The sequence below is a fragment of the Oncorhynchus tshawytscha genome, linkage group LG13 (assembly GCF_018296145.1).
Source record: "Oncorhynchus tshawytscha isolate Ot180627B linkage group LG13, Otsh_v2.0, whole genome shotgun sequence".
Classification (NCBI taxonomy): Eukaryota; Metazoa; Chordata; class Actinopteri; order Salmoniformes; family Salmonidae; genus Oncorhynchus; species Oncorhynchus tshawytscha.
This window is the reverse complement of record NC_056441.1, coordinates 17,671,733-17,691,276: the sequence shown is the minus strand read 5'-3', so window position 1 is coordinate 17,691,276 and position 19,544 is coordinate 17,671,733. Positions and strand designations below refer to the sequence as shown.

General features: G+C 43.2%; 1 protein-coding gene across 7 annotated transcripts in view; it reads left to right on the top strand.

The window, feature by feature from the left end:
* The first annotated feature begins 1,646 nt into the window (after nt 1-1,646).
* The window catches only part of LOC112265816 (oxysterol-binding protein-related protein 3), a 44,650-nt gene continuing 26,752 nt past the window's right edge, over nt 1,647-19,544 (top strand). For all 7 annotated transcript variants that reach the window (XM_042295276.1, XM_042295272.1, XM_042295275.1 and 4 more), the window contains exon 1: nt 1,647-1,754. The gene's annotated coding sequence lies outside the window, so the exon portion shown is untranslated. The remainder of the gene's footprint in view (nt 1,755-19,544) is intronic.

The window sequence follows — 19,544 nt, the reverse complement described above, 5'->3', positions numbered from 1 at the left end:
CTAAATGGGAACATCACCCACAACAAAACCATTTCTATGCGGACACGTCAAGAACTGCTCTCAATCTGTGCAAGATGGGAATCGCTACAATCACAAGAATTTCCCTTCGGGTTAATAAAGATGTTTGTTTTTTAAAATTTCAGTTGAATCCCCATTATGAATAGCTAAACTTCCTTGCCGGGCTGGCCCCAAGGGGCCAGGGTTACGGTCTAGCAGCAGGGTTTGTACGGCTCCTACAGTTTTGCTTCAGTACTGCAGTTTAACTGACACCCCACCCAGAAAGACAATTTCCATACTGTAGATGGCCACATTTATTTATTATTTATTTAACTAGGCAAGTCAGTTAAGAACAAATTCATATTTACAATGGCGGCCTACACCGGCCCAACCCGGACGACACTTGGGCCAATTGTGCACCACCATATGGGACTCCCAATCACAGCTGGTTGCGATACAGCCTGGATTCAAACCAGGGTGTCTGTAGTGACGCCTCTAGCACAGATGCAATGCCTTAGACGGGAGTCCTAGAGAAGTCAGATTTTAAAAGTCCTAATAACACACTTTAGTCATGACTTAGTGCACAAAACACCCATTCATTTATTCAAATAATTGAGGCTGAGGACAAAAACATTTTTTTTTATCACTCACAACGAAGATATTAACATTTTATATTCATCCAAACAATGTCATGTTTTTGGATGACGTCGCCGCTGGTTGCGCTGCTCCCTGTGGGCTAATAGTAATACATTTATTTTATTTTGCGCTTTTCATTAAAGAGAATGTCAAAGACCCTGTAAAAACAAACAAAAGAAATGAGGAGATCTGTCAGGTCTTGGGCGATGGTCTTCCACAGATTCAGATAAGGTGTTGTTCAGAAAGGCTGGGCAGTAGCTTACGAGGAGGGAGCTTCGATGGCACAGAGAGGGAGCAGTGTCAGTCAGTTACTTAGACAAGCCCAGAGATCTTCATCAGGCACCTCGTCTGTTGTCTCCTCCTCCTCTGTAGGTAGGCTGGATAGTCCACTACTGAAGTGTAGCACCCATCTGGGTGATGCTTGGCAGCTATAAGCGCCAGAAAGATCACCACACATAGGCAGTAGTCAGGAAACAGTTCCCTATGAGGTGGGCCCTCTCAGGTTTAAAATGTTTAATGTCACATGCACAAGTCCACATCGTTGATGCAACCAGCAATAAAAAAAGAAGCTTATGCTGTATTGATGCGTCATTCAAATGACTGAATAACCAGCTACCTAACCACCTAGCCAAGCCGAAAACAAACTGTCGTGCCATTAGTCCAGCAACTCCATTGGACAAAACCACCCAATATTAAGAAAATTCAAGAAGTCACAAAAACAAATAATTGCTTAAAAATGCAATCAACATACTTAAAACAAAATATTTACAAATGTACAGGAGCCCTCTGCATAGTCTTCCTCGCTGCAACAACGGAATGATGATCAATATAGATTTATGCGAAGACTTTACGAGAACAGATTACCTTGAAAACAACGGTCGGATACGTTGCACGCAGTCTCCAGTTCTTAAATTATTTCAATATTTGGCCGTACCACCTGGAAATGTCTACGTTTTTTTTACCACGTCACTGCCGGTTGAGTGCCATTTCCTCTTTTTACTCGCGAGTCATTGGACCAAAAGGCATCCCAGCCTCAGCATTCATTCACACAGCAAGCCATGGAGTAATACTTCCTTCAATTTGTGCTGGATTTAATTCACTGCAGTTTTCATCTCAAACGTGTAAGCTATTGTTGTATTCAATTTCCTATTTAGGCATATCCAAACGTTTACTTTCTGAATTGCAGCGACACAGTTCTCGCCTCGTCTCTTGCTTTTGGTCGCGGCATTAATTAATTTACAACATATCCCTTTCGATATAGTTACTAGTGGGTGGGACTATGTTAACTGCTTGGATCATCTTTCACACAAGTCCAAAGGACGGAGCTCAATTTCTGTAATGATTAATCTGTTCTATTTGCAAGGAATATTTCCAAACATTTAACGTTTATCTGAACATTATCTTCGCAATGGATCAAGTTGTCACCCTCATCAGAATTAATTTCACAATTTTTAGACATAGGCCTACTACATTTGAATTGATTAGTCTAGGCTACATTTAATTGACTAATTTGCTTAATTTTAGTTTATATTGGCATGTCATATGACATGCCAATACAAGCTAAAGTTATTTGTAGAAAGCCTAAAGACAAATGGGGATAGCCTGAATTTGTAAAACGCAAATTCCAACAAGCAATTTGGACCATACGGTGCGCGCTGCCCCTATTGGAATATTCTCAATTGTATGAATGAACATTCCTGCGGCGCTGAGTTGCTCCTTGTGGTTCCGAGGTAGACTTTGCGAGAGATGTGAAAGACGAGCAGTGGTGGCGGTAAAAGATGACCTTCGCTGTCAGTTGCGGTGTTAATGACCTAGTCGGAACTAGGAACTGACATTTCAGACTGGCTAACTGGATATAGTTCTTGTTCCGAATAGCACATTAACGCTACACATTAATTACGGGACTATTTCATTAGCCTTCTCAGATGACACATTGGTTGATTTTGGTTCGTCAGTGCCTTGTTCATATGCTAGTCGGAAGTCGAACATTTCCGACTTGTTATACATGTGTGGCGTTCAACTAATCAGCAAGTCAAATTTCCGCGTTTCCTAGCTCAGACTGGCGTATGAATGCAGCGTAGGTCTGAAATGATCAGTAACACCTTAGTCACTTCTTGGACTTTTCATTGAGACATGTCTAGTGCGGAAATATCCCACGTAACCTAAAAGCAAATTGATGCTTGATCTGTATGTGGTCGGAGGCTCCGTATGGAGGGTGTGATGCAATTGCGAAGCCTCCGGAGGCACACAGAGGCCAAATTGAGTTCTGTACCGCATCGCAGTGCGCCTCTCAAATTTTGTAACAATGCTGAGTGCTTCATGTAGCTCCGCATTGACCTGATTGGTTGACGGTAGGTGTGTGCGGGAGGTCCAGTATAAACACATACTTACTACCTTGACAACCTCCTTCATAACAGTTCTGCGAAGCACAATAAGTATGAATGCCCTAACTTGTGTAGAGGCCGTATCGCAGTAAATGCTGTATGGTCACTGCAGAAGTCCGATTGACCATGCAGAGCCTTTTATGCAGCTATTCCCAAACTCGATCCTTGGGACCCAACTGGGTGCAAGTTTTGGGGTTTTGCCAGCTGATTCAAATAAAGTAATCATCAAGCTTTGATTATTTGAATCGGCTGTGTAGTGCTAGGGCAAAAACCAAAACGTGCCCCCCTCCCCAGGACCGAGTTTGGGAAACACTGGCCTAATGACTCATTTCTCTTGACAGAACACCCACTGAAATGCTGCTAAATTGGAATATCCTTCTGATTGGTGTTTCCTTGACTAATGTAGGCCTATAGACTAGTCATTCTAACTCTGATCTCTAAATAAGTAACTGTCCAGTGAAAATCTCACTTAAGTTCATAATCTGTTAACTCGTAGCCAAATAATGTTGTTGACTTGTCCTTTACTGGTGTTGGTGGCCAAAAGCATAAATTATAAAGAAAAACCCCCACCTCAAGCTTGAATCTCAAGCAGGCTGTTTAAAAAAAATGCTTGCCTGTTTCCTCCATACAGTTGTTTTTAGGAAGTATTCACATCTCTTAACGTTTTCCACATTTTGTTGTTACAGCCTGAATTTAAAATGGATCAAATATAGCTTTATTTTCACTGGCATACACATAAACCCCATAATTTAAAAGGGGAATTATGGTTTTTGAAATGTTTACAAATGACTTAAAAACAACATTGAAATATCTTGAGTCAATAAGCAATATGGCAAGCCTAAATAAGTTCAGAAACAAGTCAGAGTAAGCTGCATGGACATCATCTCTGTACCCCTCACATACAATTATCTGTAAGGTCCCTCAGTCAAGCTGTGAATTTCAAACTGTTTCAACCACCAATTCCTTGCAGAAAAGGGAACATATTGGTAGATGGGTAATAAAATAAAAGCAGACATTGAACATCCCTTTGAGCATGCTGATGTTTTTCATTACACTTTGGATGGTGCATCAATACACTTAGTCACTACAAAGATACATGTGTCCTTCCTGACTGTTGACAGAGAGGAAGGAAACCAACTCAGGGATTTCAGCATGAGGCCAATGGTGACTTTAAAACAGAGTATAATGGCTGTGATAGGAGAGAAGCTGAAGTTGCTGGATATTGTTGGAAACTGGAACACGCTGTCGATCCAGAACATCCCAAACATGCTCAATGGGTGACATGTCTGAATATGCAGGCCATTTTCAGCTCTTAGACGTATTGTGTACAAATGCTTGTGACAAGGGACAATGCGTTTGGCGGATTAATGGCACGACAATGGGACTCAGGATCTCGTCACGTTATCTCTGTACGTTCAAATTGCCATCGATAAAATGCAATTGTGTTCGTTGTCCGTAGCTTATGCCTGCACATACCATAACCCCACCACCACAATGGGGAACTCTGTTCACAACATTGACATCAGCAAACCGCTCGCCCACACAACGCCATACATGCTGTCTGCCATCTGCCCAATACAGTTGAAACCGGGATACATCTGTGAAGAGCACACTTCTCCAGCGTGCCAGTGCCCATCGAAGGTGAGAATTTTCTCACTGAAGTCGGTTACAATGCCGAACTGCAGTCTGGTCAAGACCCTGGTGAGGACAACGAGCACGTAGATGAGCTTCGCTGAGACTGTCAGAAACAGTTTGCGCAGAAATTCTTTGGTTGTGCAAACCCACAGTTTCATCAGCTATCTGGGTGGCTGGTCTCAGACGATCCCGCAGGTGAAGATGCCCGGATGTGCTATTGTCCCCAGTACATGGTGCACCTGTGCAATGATAATGCTGTTTAATCAGCTTCTTGATATACCACACCTGTCAGGAGGATGGATTATCTTGGCAAAGGAGAAATGCTCACTAATATTGATGTAAAGAAATTAGTGCACAACATTTGAGAGAAATATGTGCTTTTTGTGCATATGGAAAATATCTGGGATCTTTTATTTCAGCTCATGAAACATGGGACCAAGACTTTTTACATTATATTTTCATTTAGTGTACTTGAACAACTATGGCAAGACCTGAATGGTTGTCTAGCAATGATCAACATCCAATTGGACAGAGCTTAAAGAATTTAGAAAAGAATGGGCAAATGTTGCACAATCCAGGTGTGGAAAGCTCTTAGACTTATATATTTCTGTATTTAATTTTCAATAAATGTAACTCATTTCAGGAAATTATGCATATGTCATGCGTCACTACTTCACAGGAGAGGCATTTGATCGTAAACAATTTTTTAAAAATCTATATTTTTTTTTGTCAGAAATGCCTTCTGGAACATGTGAACTTACAAGCTTGTAATTAAGGCAGATGAATGCCATCTGTAAATATGAATACATTTGTTAAATTAGGAGCCTAGTTGGTTTAGCCATGGAAAAAGTCAGGAACCTTCCCACGAGCCATGATTGGCTGAGATAATGGATAGGCTGGACATGCCAAGAGAAGATCTCGGATTGGTCTGCCTTGTAGCATGCTTCTGTCTAGAACATGAGCTGTACTCAATATGTGTAGGTAATCCTTTCTAATGCAGATGTTTTATTTTTGTATGTACAGTTGAAGTCGGAAGTTTACATACACTTAGGTTGGAGTCATTAAAACTTGTTTTTTTAACCATTCCACAAATTTCTTGTTAACAAACAACAGTTTTGGCAAGTCGGTTAGGACATCTACTTTGCATGACACAAGTCATTTTTCCAACAATTGTTTACAGACCGATTATTTCACTTATAATTCACTGTATCACAATTCCAGTGGGTCAGAAGTTTACATACACCAAGTTGACTGTGCCTTTAAACAGCTTGGAAAATTATGGAATATTATGTAATGGCTTTAGAAGCTTCTGATAGGCTAATTGACATAATTTGAATCAATTGGGGGTGTACCTGTGGGTGTATTTCAAGGCCTACCTGCAAACTCAGTGCCTCTTTGCTTGACATCATGGGAAAATCAAAAGAAATCAGCCAAGACCTCAGAAAAAAATTTGTTCATCTGTACAAACAATAGTACGCAAGTATAAACACCATGGGACCACGCAGCCGTCATACCGCTCAGGAAGGTGATGCGTTCTGTTTCCTAGAGATGAACATACTTTGGTGCGAAAAGTGCAAATCAATCCCAGAACAACAGCAAAGGACCTTGTGAAGATGCTGGAAGAAATGGGTACAAAAGTATCTATAGGACTCATTTTACTGTGGATATGTCGACATAACCTGAAATGCCGCTCGGCAAGAAAGAAGCCAATGCACCAAAACCGCCATAAAAAAGCCAGACTATGGTTTGCAACTGCACATAGGGACAAATATTGTAATTTTTTGAGAAATATCCTCTGGTCTGATGAAACAAAACTAGAACTGTTTGGCCATAATGACCATCGTTATGTTTGGAGGAAAAAGGGGGAGGCTTGCACGCTGAAGAACACCATCCCAACCGTGAAGCATCATGTGGCAGCATCATGTTGTGGGGGTGGCAGCTTCATGTTGTGGGGGTGCTTTGCTGCAGGAGGGGCTGGTGCACTTCACAAAATAGATAGCATCATGAGGTAGGAAAATTATGTGGATATATTGAAGCAACATCTCAAATCAGTCGGGAAGTTAAAGCTTGGTCGCAAATGGTTCTTCCATGTTCAAATCAAATGTATTTGTCACATACACATGGTTAGCAGATGTTAATGCGAGTGTAGCGAAATGCTTGTGCTTCTAGTTCTGACAATGCAGTAATAACCAACGAGTAATCTAACCTAACAATTCCAAAACTACTACCTTATACACACAAGTGTAAAGGGATAAAGAATATGTACATAAAGATATATGAATGAGTGATGGTACAGAACGGCATAGGCAAGATGGAGTAGATGGTATAGAGTACAGTGCATACATATGAGATGAGTAATGTAGGTTATGTAAACAAAATGGCATGGTGTAAAGTGGCTAGTGATACATGTATTACATAAAGATGCAGTAGATGATATAGAGTACAGTATATACATATACCCTACATTACTCATCTCATATGTATATACTGTACTCTATATCTACTGCATCTTTATGTAATACATGTATCACTAGCCACTTTACACTATGCCATTTTGTTTACATACCCTACATTACTCATCTCATATGTATGTAAACATTATATTAAGTAGCATTGTTTAAAGTGGCTAGTGATATTTTTACATGAATTTCCATAATTAAAGTGGCTGGAGTTGAGTCAGTGTGTTGGCAGCAGCCACTCAATGTTAGTGGTGGCTGTTTAACAGTCTGATGGCCTTGAGATAGAAGCGGTTTTTCAGTCTCGGTCCTTGCTTTGATGCACCTGTACAGACCTCGCCTTCTGGATGATAACGGGGTGAACAGGCAATGGCTCGGGTGGTTGTTGTCCTTGATGATCTTTATGACCTTCCTGTGACATCGGGTGGTGTAGGTGTCCTGGAGGGCAGGTAGTTTGCCCCCGGTGATGCGTTTGTGCAGACCTCACTACCCTCTGGAGAGCCTTACGGTTGTGGGCGGAGCAGTTGCCGTACCAGGCGGTAATACAGCCCGACAGGATGCTCTCGATTGTGCATCTGTAGAAGTTTGTGAGTGCTTTTGGTGACAAGCCGAATTTCTTCAGCCTCCTGAGGTTGAAGAGGCGCTGCTGCGCCTTCACGATGCCGTCTGTGTGGGTGGACCAATTCAGTTTGTCCGTGATGTGTACACCGAGGAACTTAACTTACTATCCTCTCCACTACCGTCCCGTCGATGTGGATAGGGGGGTGCTCCCTCTGCTGTTTCCTGAAGTCCACAATCATGTCTTTAGTTTTGTTGACATTGAGTGTAAGGTTATTATCCTGACCCCACACTCCGAGGGCCCTCACCTCCTCCCTGTAGGCTGTCTTGTCGTTGTTGGTAATCAAGCCTACCACTGTAGTGTCGTCTGCAAACTTGATGATTGAGTTGGAGGCGTGCATGGCCACGCAGTCGTGGGTGAACAGGGAGTACAGGAGAGGGCTCAGTACGCACCCTTGTGGGGCCCCAGTGTTGAGGATCTGCGGGGTGGAGATGTTGTTTCCTACCCTCACCACCTGGGGGCGGCCCATCAGGAAGTCCAGTACCCAGTTGCACAGGGTGGGGTCGATACCCAGGGCCTCGAGCTTGGTGACGAGTTTGGAGGGTACTATGTTGACAATGACCGCAAGCATACTTCCAAAGTTGTGGCAAAATGACTTAAGGACAACAAAGTCAATGGCCATCACAAAGCTCTGACCTCAATCCCATATAAAATTTGTGGGCAGAACTGAAAAAGCATGTGCGAGCAAGGAGGCCTACAAACCTGACTCAGTTACACCAGTTCTGTCAGGTGGAATGGGCCAAAATTCAGTTGACTTACCGGTTAGCCAATGTGCGGGAGCACTGGTTGGTCGGGCCAATTGAGGTAGTATGTACATGAATGTATAGTTAAAGTGACTATGCATAAATGAAAAACAGAGAGTAGCAGCAGCGTAAGAAAGGGGTTTGGGGGGGAACACAATGCAAATAGTCCGGGCAACCATTTGGTTACCTGTTCAGGACTCTTATGGGCTGGGGGTAAAAACTGTTGAGAAGCCTTTTCGTCCTAGACTTGGCACTCCGGTACTGCTTGCCATGCGGTAGTAGAGAGAACAGTCTATGACTGGGGTGGCTATGGTCTTTGACAATTTTTAGGGCTTTCCTCTGACACCTTCTGGTGTAGAGGTCCTGGATGGCAGATAGTTTAGCCCCAGTGATGTACTGGGCCGTATGCAAAACCCTCTGTAGTGCCTTGCGGTCGGAGGCCGAGCAATTGCCGTACCAGGCAGTGATGCCACCGGTCAGGATGCTCTCAATGTTGCAGCTGTAGAACCTTTTGAGGATCTTAGGACCCATGCCAAATCTTTTTAGTTTCCTGAGGGGGAATAGGCTTTGTCGTGCCCTCTTCACGACTGTCTTGGTGTGTTTGGACCATTCTAGTTTGGTGATGTGGACACCAAGGAACTTGAAGCTCTCAACCTGCTCCACTACATCCCCATCGATGAGAATGGGGGCGTGTTCTGTGCTCCTTTTCCTGTAGTCCACAATCATCTCCTTAGTCTTGGTTACGTTGAGGGATAGGTTGTTATTCTGGCACCACCCGGCCAGGTCTCTGACCTCCCTATAGGCTGTCTCGTCGTTGTCGATGATCAGGCCTACTACTGTTGTGTTGTCTGCAAACGTAATGATGGTGTTGGAGTCATGCCTGGCCATGCAGTTGTGGGTGAACAGGAAGTACAGGAGGGGACTGAGCACACACCCCTGGGGAGCTCCAGTGTTGAGGATCAGTGTGGCAGATGTGTTGCTACCTACCCTCACCACCTGGGGGCGGCAGTCAGGAAGTCCAGGATCCAGTTGCAGAGGGAGGTGTTTAGTCCCAGGTTCCTTAGCTTAGTGATGAGCTTTGAGGGTACTATGGTGTTGAATGCTGAGCTGTAGTCAATGAATAGCATTCTCACATAGGTGTTCCTTTTGTCCAGGTGGAAAAGGGCAGGGTGGAGTGCAATAGAGATTGCATCATCTGTGGATCTGTTTGTGCTGTATGCAAATTGGAGTGGGTCTAGAGGTTCTGGGATAATGGTGTTGATGTGAGCCATTACCAGCCTTTCAAAGCACTTCATGGCTATGGATGTCTTTGCTACGGGTCTGTAGTCCATTTAGGCAGGTTGATTTTGTGTTCGTCGGCACAGGGACAATGGTGGTCTGCTTGAAACATGTTGGTATTACAGACTCAATCAGGGACATGTTGAAAATGTCAGTGAAGACACCTGCCAGTTGGTCAGCACATGCCCGGAGCACACGTCGTGGTAATCCGTCTGGCCCCGCAGCCTTGTGTATGTTGACCTGTTTAAAGGTCATACTCACGTCAGCTACGGAGAGTGTGATCACACAGTCTTCCAGAACAGCTGATGCTCTCATGCATGCCTCAGTTTTGCTTGCCTCGAAGCAAGCATAGAAGTGATTTCGCTCATCTCGTAGGCTCGTGTCACTGGGCAGCTCGCCGCTGTGCTTCCCTTTGTAGTCTAATAGTTTGCAAGCCCTGCCACATCCGACAAACTTTGGAGCCGGTGTAGTATCTTAGCCCTGTATTGACGCGTTGCTTGTTTGATGGTTTGTCGCAGGGCATAGCGGGATTTCTTGTAAGCTTCCGGGTTAGAGTCCCGCACCTTGAAAGCAGCAGCTCTACCCTTTAGCTCAGTGCGAATGTTGCCTTTAATCTATGGCTTCTGGTTGGGGTATGTACGTACTGTCACTGTGGGGACGACATTCTCGATGCACTTATTGATAAAGCCAGTGACTGATGTGTTGTATTCCTCAATGTAATCGGAACAATCCTGGAACATGTTCCAGTCGGTGATAGCGAAACAATCCTATAGTTTAGCATCTGCTTCATCTGACCACTTTTTTATAGACCGAGTCACTGGTGTAGCCTGCTTTAATTTGAGCTTGTAAGCAGGAATCAGGAGGATAGAGTTGTGGTCAAATTTACCAAATGGAGCTTTGTATGCGTCTCTGTGTGTGGAGTACAGGTGATCTATAATTTTTTCCCCTCTGGTTGCACATTTAACATGTTGATAGAAATTTGGTAGAACTGATTTAAGTTTCCTTGCATTAAAGTCTCCAGCCACTAGGAGCGCCGACTCTGCTTTGCTTAATTCCAAATACAGCTGACTGAGTGCGATCTTAGTGCCAGCATCTGTTTGTGGTGGTAAATAAACAGCCACGAAAAGTATAGCTGAGAATTCTCTAGGCAAGTAGTGGGGCCTGCAATGTATCACAATATACTCTACTTCAGGTGAGCAAAATCTAGACTTACTTAGATTTCGTGCACCAGCTGTTGTTTACAAATATGCACAGACCACCCCCCCTCGTCTTACCGGAGTGTGCTGTTCTATCCTGTCGGTGCAGCGTATATCCCACTAGCTGAATATTCAAGTCGTCATTCAGTCACGATTCCGTGAAACATAGGATATTACAGTTTTTGATGTCCTGTTGGTAGGATATTCGTGATCGTACCTCGTATAATTTATTGTCCAATGATTGCACGTTGGCGAGTGATATTGACGGTAACGGCAGCTTTCCTCTCCCCTTCTGCGGGTCCTGACGAGGCATCCGGCTTTTCGTCCTCTGTACCTGCGTCGCTTCCTCTTGTGAATAACTGGGATGTCGGCCCAACCGGGTGTTTGGAGAATGTCATGCGAGTCTTGCTTGTTGTTGAAAAAATCTTTGTCTAATCTGAGGTGAGTGATCGCTGTCCTGATATCCAGAAGCTCTTTTCTGCCGTAAGATACAGTTGCAGAAACATTGTGTACAAAATAAGTTACAAATAACGTGAAAAACCACCCACATAATAGCACAATTGGTTGGGCGCCCGTAAAACTGCTGCCATTTCTTCGAGCGCCATTTTAGGGCTAGTTGCCTGGTTTGCTAGATTGACATGAACTTAATTCAGGTTTAAACGGATGTTTTGCTATTTTGGACCACAAGGCTGCTGATGTCATGCAGCCTGTCGTTTTTATGTTTATATTTTCTCACAACGACAAGTTTGATTTCGGACGACAATAGAATGTTCATGATGTCACTGCAACAGCTGTCTACAGAAATGTCGATAGGTAGCATAAACCAGCCTTTATATCTTTGGTTGTTTAGTACACTACCGTACTCACTCTGTTTAGCACATTGCCTCGTGAATCTGTAAAGGGATGGGTGTGGGAGAGTGTGAATAATGCTGAATGAGTGTAGACAAAGAACGCTCCAATAGGTGTACCAAAACATTCAAGGACCATTTTCTCAAAAGTGGGGCTACAAGTTTATCAACTTTCAAAGCAGAATTGCTTTCCTGTTGTTCCTTAACTGTAGTGTATTATATAACATTTTCTAGCTCAGTCTCTACTTTTATCCAATGTAAAAAACACTATTTAAAATATTGTCACATAAGATCGAGTCGGTCAGTCACAAATTAGCAATAAATTCTAAAAATGTGTTGCCAATTTGTCATTATGGGGTATTGTGATTTTAGATGGAAGGGGAGGGGTGGTATATTTATTCAATTTTGACTTCAGACTGTAACACAACAAAATGTGGAATAAGTCAAGGGGAATGAATACTTTCTGAATGCACTATATTATAAGGTGACAACAGGTTGGCTCATTGGATGAGCTGGCCAATCAGCCATTTACTTCCATTAATATTTCTAATGACCGGTATACTCCCACACCGTTCTTTTTTGGGGCTATGCCCACACAATTCAATCTTTAAAAAAGCTGCTTTTTAATAGGGATATCTGCGGAAGATGTTTGGGGGTGGGACTGCTGCACTACAGACGGCAATATCCGTCCGCTAATACAGGCCTAGTAAAGGCCCTCTACTTTTGTGAAAAACTTCAATTTAGTTTTTATCAACAAACAAACAAAATATTCTGTTTTTGCAGGGGGTGCTGCAGCACCCTAATTCCTGAAGCTGGATGTGACAGTTGTTCTTAATGTTTAGACTGCCATTACATTTTTTTTTAAGAGTTTAATTAAAGGATAAGAAAAATCATCAAAAGACAGGAGTTCAGATATGGTCCTGCGTATGACCCAATGATGTATATAAACCATTGGTATGACCGCTACGATGGCAATGCAGTTCAGTGTAACGCAGTCTTGGCTACCTAATGGACAATGCTCACTTTATGGCAGTCCCCCATCCACTCAGCAATGATGGTACTTAATGCCGTTTTCAGGTTCTCTGTGGTGTCCCTCTCCTCCATGTTGTCAGTACATGGGACTTAATGTTTTACTTCTCATCTAGGTGAAGGCTCGTTGCAGTGATGTATGACGGTGTTGTCATTGACACTTTTTTGTTAACACCACGTATGGTGTTTGAGAGCTCGTGCTTTGTACTTGCAGAGTAATCATTGTACAGTTTCTCCATCCAGGCCGTCACGGTTATTCAACATGGCATCTTGTAGTCTGAGTTCTAGATATACCATCAGGGGCAGTGAAGCTGACATCCTCTACGATTGACAATGTCTGCATATCAACTGCAATCATTTCTGTTATCAGCGCTGTGATTTTCTCACTCTGTCCTTTATCGCACTGCAGCTAGCAATGGGTTGGGACACCCTTTCAGATGGTAGAGCATTGCACCTGTACTGCCTCTAGCTCAATTCCACCTTGCAAAAGTTTGTATATATTTCACCACCACCTCACAACTTCTCAAAGTATTTCAATTCGCTGCTGTCGCTTCCCTGTCTCTCACTCTCTGCCATTTTTCCAACTGTCAACAACGATGTGCGGAGAGCTTCATATCCGTGACAAATAACTTTAAAGATTCATATGTCCTCCTATGAACTTTACTGAATTGTTGCATTAGGTATTTCCTGGATGATAACTAGGACCTGTTAGTGGCAGCGTTGTGATAACTACACTGTGATTTTAATTCAGTAAAAATGTGGGGAAACAATTGGGGATTTTTTTAAAACATGAACAATCCCAATGTCGTTTAAACGTTCACATCCCTACTTTTTAACGTACTTAATAAAACATGTTTTGGAAGGAACTTTTTCACTTATATTGTAATTATAGGTCATATTTCATAGAAATCTGGAAACACTGGACAGTTACTTTAAGTCCAGCTACACTGAGAGAGAGAGAAATCCCGTTTGTCAGTGACAACCCGGTACTATAAATAGACCCATGTTTTATGCCCTCAGATTTTCCTTGAAGCCCAAACAAACGGAATACATCCCCTCCCATGCAGTCTGTCATTTCCATGGCAACCCTGTATGGCGTGAGGGTTGGCTTCTGTATGTCTCAGCTTAGCCGATAGAGAGTAATACAGTAGAGTGGTTATTCATTGAGTTTCATAACATGGCTTGGTCTAAATTCGGTCCCTCAAATTATGGGTACATAAGACTGGCCCTGTCTCTAGGGTAGGTGTGTGAGAGAGTGAGATGTCTCCTGATCCTTTCTAACAGGCATAGCATATTTGTGGTGCATTGGAATGACAGCAGAATGACTGGTCAGGCTAGACTTCTCAGACAGGTAGCTATATACTTCCTAACTAGTGATTGGGGGGGGTCGATTATTATTTTGGGATATTTGGCTCAAACTATCTGCATTTGCTAGCGCTTCCAGTTTCTTTGTAAATAGGGAGCCAATGTGTTTTCTCGTGCTCTCTCGTCTCTCTGCAGCTGACATAGTGAGCAATATGTTTGGAACATCAAATCACAGTATCGAATCGCAACACATGTCATATCTGCTCCTAAGTATTGTGATAATATTGTATCGTAAGGTCCCTGGCAATTCCCAGCCCTATTCCTGACCCAGACTCAACAGCCTTGGTTTCTCTAATGACTGCCTCGCCTGGTTCACTAACTACTTCTTAGAGTTCAGTGTGTCATATCGGAGGGCCTGTTGTCCGGACCTCTGGCAGTCTCTATGGGGGTGCCACAGGGTTCAATTCACGGGCCGACTCTCTTCTCTGTATACATCAATGATGTCACTCTTGCTTGGAGTGATTCTTTGATCCAGCTCTACGCAGACGACACCATTCTGTATACTTCTGGCCCTTCTTTGGATACTGTTTTAACAAACCTCCAAACGAGCTTCAATGCCATACAACACTCCTTCTGTGGCCTCCAACTGCTCTTAAATGCTAGTAAAACGAAATGCATGCTTTTCAACCGATTGCTGCCCGCCCGACTAGCATCACTACTCTGGACGGTTCTGACTTAGAATATGTGGACAACAATAAATACCTAGGTGTCTGGCTAGACTGTAAACTCTCCTTGCAGACTCACATTAAGCATCTCCAATCCAAAGTTAAATCTAGAATCGGCTTCCTATTTCGTAACAAAGCTTTCTTCACTCGTGCTGCTAAACATACCCTCATAAAACTGACTATCCTACCGATCCTTGACTTCGGCGATGTCATTTACAAAATAGCCTCCAACACTCTACTCAGCAAACTGGATGCAGTCTATCACAGTGCATCCGTTTTGTCACCAAAGCACCATATACTACCCACCACTGCGACCTGTATGCTTTCGTTGGCTGGTCCTCGCTACATATTCGTCACCAAAGCCACTGGCTCCAGGTCATCTATAAGTCTGCTAGGTAAAGCTCCGCCTTAGTTCAGCTCACTGGTCACCATAGCAACACCCACCCGTAGCACGAGTTCCAGCAGGTATATTTCACTGGTCATTCCCAAAGCCAACACCTCGCTTGGCTGCCTTTCCTTTCAGAGCAGCTTACCGATCGCTGCAGCTGTACACAGCCCATCTGTAAATAGCCCATCCAACCAACTACCTACCTCATCCCCATATTTGTTTTTGTTTTTCTGCTCTTTTGCACACCAGTATTTCTACTTGCACATCCTCATCTGCACATATCACTCCAGTGTAAATTGCTAAATTGTAATTACTTTCCTACTATTGGCCTATTTATTGCCTTACCTCCTTACTTAATTTGCACACACTGTATACAGATTTTTCTATTGTGTTATTGACTGTACGTTTGTTTATGTGTAACTCTGTGTTTGTGTCGCACTGCTTTGCTTTATCTTGGCCAGGTTGCAGTTGTAAATGAGAACTTGTTCTCAACTGACTTACCTGGTTAAATAAAGGTAAAATAAAAATCTGGGTCAACAACCACACCCGTCAGCCCTTAGAATTAGAATGAATGGATATATAGCTGTACTATTCTAATTATGAACCAGGGCTCTTTGGCAGATCAAAGCTGTTGGTGGCAGGGCTACAGATGATGTCAAGGAAATATGCCGATAGGAGGAAGAGTTACAGATGGTCCGCTTTGCTTCTGTAATACAGAGATTGTGGGGCTCTTTGACTCATCTTTTTTTCACTAATTGGTATTTTGACCAATCAGATCAGCTCTGAAAAAGGTCTGATGTGAAAATATCCGATGTGATTGGTCCAAAGACCAATTAGTGGAAAAAATATCAGAACTGGGCTGCCTGTGTAAACACAGCCATTCTCTCGATCATTAACAGAGGTGGTTGAGCTTTTATTTTAGTCTAATGCATCTATTGAAGAGCATCATCTACTTAGAGAGGACCCATCCAAGGTTCTAGCTAGAGAGGACCCATCCAAGGTTCTAGCTAGGGAGGACCCATCCAAGGTTCTAGCTAGGGAGGACCCATGCAAGGTTCTAGCTAGGGAGGACCCATGCAAGGTTCTGCTAGGGAGGACCCATGCAAGGTTCTAGCTAGGGAGGACCCATGCAAGGTTCTAGCTAGGGAGGACCCATGCAAGGTTCTAGCTAGGGAGGACCCATGCAAGGTTCTAGCTAGAGAGGACCCATGCAAGGTTCTAGCTAGAGAGGACCCATGCAAGGTTCTAGCTAGAGAGGACCCATGCAAGGTTCTACTCTGGAAACCCTGGCTGCTGTCATAGTAAGAGTTTGTCATTGGGTGTTTTTTATAATGAGAGTTTTCTTATGCATTAACCTCTGCACCAATGTTTTTCACTTTTCCCTACCACTTCCTTATCTGAAATCTCAGAAAGATGATTGGCCTGCACATGTTGTAAAACACTGTAATAACTCTACCTCCTCAGAGGCGATAAAGGTCATTGCGTTGGCTTAGTACATGTTTGGTAGAACATTTTAACTTTACAGCTAGCATCTGATGGGGGAAGGCAGCTGCCTCTGTGGAGGACTGTTATGGAGGACTGCTATCCCAGGGGGCCGAGCGAGCAGTAGCTGATTTGCTACTGGAGAGAGTTAGTCACTGATCCTACATCAGTGCCAAGGGTAGCACTAATACCTATACAGTGTCACCTCAGGTAGATTCTCCAAGTGTTCCAGAATCCAAGACATTGGATGTATGGAACTGACACGTCTACACTACAATGCTTGACTGGTTTGCTCTGTTCATTCTATTTCTATCTGAAGCGTTTCGGGATAGCATGCCAAATGAACACTCCCTTCCCCATCTTAATCAGGGAGATTGCTATGTAAATGGAAATGTCCTTGCATGGCCCTGAGCTACCTGGCTGACTGGTTTTGCATAGCAGGGATGCCTTTGCCCTGTCAACTCTGTGACGTGTCAGAAGAAACACTATGGGGATTTATGAAGCTTTTTTTCATTGTATTTTTGTGAAAGCATCAGCATCTTGAAGGCCATTCAAAGATGCTTTCACAAAAATAAAATCACTTATTTATATAGATCTATATCCTCAGTGTTTCTCGTGACAGTGTGGTAGCTTTGACCCTGTCATAACTTCAACCAGGTCATTTTACAAGGTGTAATAGCTTTAATCATTGACTTGGTTACATAAGACACAAGGCCACCCTAGAACGTCCAGTGCCAAACCAGACACGCCTTAAGGAGTGTACAGTACTTAGCAAACAGCAGAGGTAAATAAGTTGTTATTTTCTGTTGTCAAGGTTCTGTAGAGCACAATGAAGACTGCGCTCTGGAATCTAGGTCTACCTGTTACTGTTAGCAACCTTTTGTGTTGAGGTATTCAACCCAGTTCTACTGCAATTAACTAGCCTGGAAATCCATACTGTTTCACTTAATTTTCTTTTCGGGTTCAGTTCATTAATAAGAGTGGAGTGGTATTGGTGTGGTAAATGATGTGGTACAGTGTTTTGGTGTTCCTCTTCCTCCCAGTCTCCCCCTCACTCTGTCTGACTCTGTGTTTATTCAGTATCTATGGAAACTGTTGGAGGGTAACAATGCTGCTGGATACACTTCAGTGATTTGGAGAAGGGTTTCACTTTCTTCTGTGTAGGAGGTGTGTACACTGACACAGCTTTTTAATGGGAAGTGTTGTGATAGTGTTTCTGTTCAGCAGGCCTAAAGCAGTTTCAAAGTATTCTGCCATAGTAAAGGGTATCCATGCAGTGTAAGAATCTATTCTGATATTTCTAATCTCAGTGGTTACCTCGCAAATGGCACCCTAATCTATCTAGAGAGAAATTGCATGACTGTGTGCTCTATTTTATACACCTGTCAGCAACGGCTGTGGCTGAAATAGCCAAATCCACTAATTTGAAGGGATGTCCACATACCTTTGTGCATGTATAGTGCGTATATCTAGTGCACAACTGCTAAATAGGAATTAGGGTACCATTTGGGACATAGGGTGTTGGAGGTATTATAGTGTTTGGATTTGGACGGGGAACATTCCTACTGTTGAGTCATGTCCTAAGCATTGCTCTGACTCTTGAGAGAGGCCTAGGGGCCTGCTGTTTTTCAACTCTCTCTCCACTGCACCTGCTGTCTCTAACTCCTGAATGCTCGGCTTTGAAAAGCCAACTGACATTTACTCCTGAGGTGCTGACCTGTTGCACCCTCTACAACCACTGTGATTATTGTTATTTTACCCTGCTGGTCATCTATGAATGTTTGAACATCTTAGCCATGTGCTGTTATAATCTCCACCCGGCACAGCCAGAAGAGGACTGGCCACCCCTCAGAGCCTGGTTCCTCTCTAGGTTTCTTCCTAGTTTCCTGCCTTTCTAGGGAGTTTTTCCTAGCCACCGTGATTCTACATCTGCATTGCTTGCTGTTTGGGGTTTTAGGCTGGGTTTCTGTATAGCAATTTGTATCATCGTCTGATGTTAAAAGGGCTTTATAACTACATTTGATTGATCGATAGGGGAACCAGACAGTATACACGGACACACACAGAACACTCTATAGAGCTTTTGGAGGAACTGGACAGCATGTTGGGGAAATCCTGCTGCATACACAGACACAAATGCATTCATTCACACATGAATCTACCCCATAGGCACACAAGCAGAACATTCCATAGTATTCACTCTATAGCAGCGGTCCTCTACTCCGGTCCTCCAGTAACCTCAACAGTACATATTTGTTGGGTGCCCCAGACGAGCACACCTGATTCTACTTGTCAACTAAATAGGGCTGACCCCAATTAGTGGACTGGTCGATTGTTTGATCGATAGACTGAGTAGTTGAGCAGTAGCATATGTGGCTCAGTTGGTAGAGCATGGCACTTGCAACCCCGGGGATGTGGGTTCGATTCCTACAGGGGACCAGTACAAAAAGAAGTATGGAAATGTATGAACTCACTATTGTACGTCGCTCTGGATATGAGTTCTGCTAAATTATTATTTTATTTTTTTATATACAGTGCCTTCGGAAAGTATTCAGACACCTTGACTTTTCCACATTTTGTTACGTTACAGCCTTATTCTAAAAAGGATTAAATAGTTTTTCTCTGATCAATCTACACACAATACCCCACAATGACAAGACAAAAACAGTTTTTTTTAAATTGTTGCTAATTTATTACAATTTTTAAAAACTATGACATTTACATAATTATTCAGACCCTTGACTCAGTACTCTGTTGAAGCACCTTTGGCAGAGATTACAGCCTCAAGTCTTCTTGGGTATGACGCTACAAGCTTGCCACACC